This window comes from Salvia miltiorrhiza, chromosome 6 (genome assembly GCF_028751815.1).
Source record: "Salvia miltiorrhiza cultivar Shanhuang (shh) chromosome 6, IMPLAD_Smil_shh, whole genome shotgun sequence".
Classification (NCBI taxonomy): Eukaryota; Viridiplantae; Streptophyta; class Magnoliopsida; order Lamiales; family Lamiaceae; genus Salvia; species Salvia miltiorrhiza.
The window spans coordinates 45,579,932-45,585,197 of record NC_080392.1 but is presented as its reverse complement, the minus strand read 5'-3'; positions in this window follow the sequence as shown (position 1 = coordinate 45,585,197).

Here is a 5,266-nt window from a genome sequence, read left to right as displayed (position 1 = left end):
ATGGAGGCCACTTCGATTCTGTTGTCATGGCCCCGTTTCTTGCGAAATAATGTTTCGGCCTTATCTCCCTCCTTACTTATCGGATTGTGGCAATTCACGCATCTATAGAAACCCTATTCCGATCCCTACGATCCGATGCGATCGAAATTTATGTTCGACTTCTGCACAAAAAACTAGGCAAGAAATGGGATATAGCCCTTCACGGAAAACGCAGATCCCCTCTATTTTGGCCGTATCTCCTTCGTTACTCGACGGATTGGGACGATTCTCACGCCGTTGGAAAGCTAAATCAGAGGCCCAAAACAATACTGACCGGTCCAAATCACAATTCCAGTCCGTTGAAAAATTATCGGGCAGGTTGACCGGTAATCCACGGACCGAGCGATCTCGCCCTCCCGGGCCGAACCGAGATGCGGTCAGAGCGTGGTTGGAACGTCACTGAACGTTTCCCATGACATATGGGTTCCAAAGGAGAAAGAATCAAGGCATTCCGACTTGTAACGAAGGAATGGTGCACATAATACCCGATTCATCGTTCGTAAGCCGTTCTGAACCGCACGATTTTCAAATACGATGCACTCAGGATCGTGCGGATCGGCAAGACCATAGTCGTAGCTCTCTGAGTTAGCTTGAAATCAGCGTTGGATTGACATGAATCCGACCCATAACGAATGAGTTATGGCCAAAACAGTGGACGTCTACCGGGAAACGGAGCCGAATGGAGGCCACTTGGATTCTATTGTCTTGGCCCCGTTTCTTGCGAAATAATGTGTCGGCCTTATCTCCCTCGTTACTTATCGGATTGCGGCAATTCACGCGTCTATGGAAACCTTATTCCGATCCCTACGGCCCGATACTGTCGAATTTGACGTTCGACTTCCGCACAAAAAACTGGGCAAGAAACGGGATATAGCCCTTGACGAAAAACACAAATCCCCACTGTTTTGGCCGTATCTCCTTCGTTACTCGACGGATTGGGACGATTCTCGCACCGTTGGAAAGCTAAATCAGAGGCCCAAAACAATGCTGACCGGGCCAAATCACAATTCCAGTCCGTTGAAAAATTATCGGGCAGGTTGACCGGTAATCCATGCACCGAGCGATTTCGCCCTCCCGACCCGAACCGAGATGCGGTCGGAAAGTGGTTGGAACGTCACTGAACGTTTCCCATGATATATGGGTTCCAAAGGCGAAAGAATCAAGGCATTCCGACTTGTAACGAAGGAATGGTGCACATAATACCCGATTCATCGTTCGGAAGCCGTTCTGAACCCACGATTTTCAAATACGATGCACTCGGGATCGTGTGGATCGGCACGACCATAGTCGTAGCCCTCTGAGTTAGCTTGAAATCAGCGTTGGTTTGACATGAATCCGACCCATAACAAATGAGTTATGGCCAAAATAGTGGACGTCTACCGGGAAACGGAGCCCAATGGAGGCCACTTGGATTCTGTTGTCTTGGCCCCGTTTCTTGCGAAATAATATTTCGGCCTTATCTCACTCGTTACTTATCGGATTGCGGCGATTCACGCGTCTATGGAAACCTTATTCCGATCCCTACGGCCCGATGCGGTCGAATTTGACGTTCGACTTCCGCACAAAAAACTGGGCAAGAAACGGGATGTAGCCATTGACGGAAAACGCAAATCCCCACTGTTTTGGCTGTATCTCCTTTGTTACTCGACGGATTGGGACGATTCTCACGCCGTTGGAAAGCTAAATCAGAGGCCCAAAACAATGCTTACCGGTCCAAATCACAATTCCAGTCCGTTGAAAAATTATAGGGCAGGTTGACCGGTAATCCATGCACCAAGCGGTCTCGCCCTCCTGGCCCGAACCGAGATGCGGTCGGAGCGTGGTTGGAACGTCACTGTTTGTTTCCCATGACATATGGGTTCCAAAGGTGAAAGAATTAAGGCATTCCGACTTGTAACGAAGGAAAGCTGGGCGTAATACCCGATTCATCGTTCGGAAGCAGATCTGAACCGCACGATTTTCAAATACGATGCACTCAGGATCGTGCGGATCGGCACAACCATAGTCGTAGCCCTCTGAGTTAGCCTGAAATCAACGTTAGTTTGACCTGAATCTGACCCATAACGATTGAGTTATGGCCAAAACAGTGGACGTCTACCGGGAAACGGAGCCCAATGGAGGCCACTTGGATTCTATTGTCTTGGCCCCGTTTCTTGCGAAAAAATGTTTCGGCCTTATCTCCCTCGTTACTTATCGGATTACAGCGATTCATGCGTCTATGGAAACCTTATTCCGATCCCTACGGCCCGATGTGGTCGAATTTGACGTTCGACTTCCGCACAAAAAACTGGGCAAGAAACGGGATATAGCCCTTGACGGAAAACGCAGATCCCCACTGTTTTGGCCGTATCTCCTTCGTTACTCGACGGATTGGGACGATTCTTGCGCCGTTGGAAAGCTAAATCAGAGGCCCAAAACAATGGTTACCGGTCCAAATCACAATTCCAGTCCTTTGAAAAATTATCGGGCAGGTTGACCGATAATCCATGCACCGAGCGATCTCGCCCTCCCGACCCGAACCGAGATGCGGTCGGAGCGTGGTTGGAACGTCACTGAACGTTTCCCATGACATATGGGTTCCAAAGACGAAAGAATCAAGGCATTCCGACTTGTAACGAAGGAATGGTGCCCATAATACCCGATTCATCATTCGGAAGCCGTTCTGAACCGCATGATTTTCAAATACGATGCACTCGGGATCGTGGGGATCGGCACGACCATAGTCGTAGCCCTCTGAGTTAGCTTGAAATCAGCGTTGGTTTGACATGAATCCGACCCATAACAAATGAGTTATGGCCAAAATAGTGGACGTCTACCGGGAAACGGAGCCCAATGGAGGGCACTTGGATTCTGTTGTCTTGGCCCTGTTTCTTGCGAAATAATATTTCGGCCTTATCTCCTCGTTACTTATCGGATTGCGGCGATTCACGCGTCTATGGAAACCTTATTCTGATCCCTACGGCCCGATGCGGTCGAATTTGACGTTCGACTTCCGCACAAAAAACTGGGCAAGAAACGGGATATAGCCATTGACGGAAAACGCAAATCCCCACTGTTTTGGCCGTATCTCCTTTGTTACTCGACGGATTGGGACGATTCTCACGCCGTTGGAAAGCTAAATCAGAGGCCCAACACAATGCTTACCGGTCCAAATCACAATTCCAGTCCGTTGAAAAATTATGGGGCAGGTTGACCGGTAATCCATGCACCGAGCGGTCTCGCCCTCCCGACCCGAACCGAGATGCGGTCAGAGCATGGTTGGAACGTCACTGTTTGTTTCCCATGACATATGGGTTCCAAAGGTGAAAGAATTAAGGCATTCCGACTTGTAACGAAGGAAAGCTGCGCATAATACCCGATTCATCGTTCGGAAGCAGATCTGAACCGCACGATTTTCAAATACGATGCACTCAGGATCGTGCGGATCGGCACGACCATAGTCGTATCCCTCTGAGTTAGATTGAAATCAACGTTAGTTTGACATGAATCCGACCCATAACGAATGAGTTATGGCCAAAACAGTGGACGTCTACCGGGAAACGGAGCCCAATGGAGGCCACTTGGATTCTATTGTCTTGTCCCCGTTTCTTGCGAAATAATGTTTCGGCCTTATCTCCCTCGTTACTTATCGGATTACAGCGATTCATGCGTCTATGGAAACCTTATTCCGATCCCTACGGCCCGATGTGGTCGAATTTGACGTTCGACTTCCGCACAAAAAACTGGGCAAGAAACGGGATATAGCCCTTGACGGAAAACGCAGATCCCCACTGTTTTGGCCGTATCTCCTTCGTTACTCGACGGATTGGGACGATTCTCGCGCCTTTGGAAAGCTAAATCAGAGGCCCAAAACAATGCTTACCGGTCAAAATCACAATTCCAGTCCGTTGAAAAATTATCGGGCAGGTTGACCGGTAATCCATGCACCGAGCGATCTCGCCCTCCCGACCCGAACCGAGATGCGGTCGGAGCGTGGTTGGAACGTCACTGAACATTTCCCATGACATATGGGTTCCAAAGGCGAAAGAATCAAGGCATTCCGACTTGTAACGAAGGAATGGTGCACATAATACCCGATTCATCGTTCGGAAGCCGTTCTGAACCGCACGATTTTCAAATAAAATGCACTCGGGATCGTGTGGATCGGCACGACCATAGTCGTAGCCCTCTGAGTTAGCTTGAAATCAGCGTTGGTTTGACATGAATCTGACCCATAACTAATGAGTTATGGCCAAAATAGTGGACGTCTACCGGGAAACGGAGCACAATGGAGGCCACTTGGATTCTGCGATTCACGCGTCTATGGAAACCTTATTCCGATCCCTACGGCCCGATGCGGTCGAATTTGACGTTCGACTTCCGCACAAAAAACTGGGCAAGAAACGGGATATAGCCCATGACGGAAAACGCAAATCTCCACTGTTTTGGCCGTATCTCCTTCGTTACTCGACGGATTGGGACGATTCTCGCGCCTTTGGAAAGCTAAATCAGAGACCCAAAACAATGGTTACCGGTCCAAATCACAATTCCAGTCCTTTGAAAAATTATCGGGCAGGTTGACCGATAATCCATGCACCGAGCGATCTCGCCCTCCCGACCCGAACCGAGATGCGGTCGGAGCGTGGTTGGAACGTCACTGAACGTTTCCCATGACATATGGGTTCCAAAGGCGAAAGAATCAAGGCATTCCGACTTGTAACGAAGGAATGGTGCACATAATACCCGATTCATCATTCGGAAGCCGTTCTGAACCGCATGATTTTCAAATACGATGCACTCGGGATCGTGTGGATCGGCACGACCATAGTCGTAGCCCTCTGAGTTAGCTTGAAATCAGCGTTGGTTTGACATGAATCCGACCCATAACAAATGAGTTATGGCTAAAATAGTTGACGTCTACCGGGAAACGGAGCCCAATGGAGGCCACTTGGATTCTGTTGTCTTGGCCCCGTTTCTTGCGAAATAATATTTCGGCCTTATCTCCCTCGTTACTTATCGAATTGCGGCGATTCACGCGTCTATGGAAACCTTATTCCGATCCCTACGGCCCGATGCGGTCGAATTTGACGTTCGACTTCCGCACAAAAAACTGGGCAAGAAACGGGATGTAGCCATTGACGGAAAACGCAAATCCCCACTGTTTTGGCTGTATCTCCTTTGTTACTCGACGGATTGGGACGATTCTCGCGCCTTTGGAAAGCTAAATCAGAGGCCCAAAACAATGCTT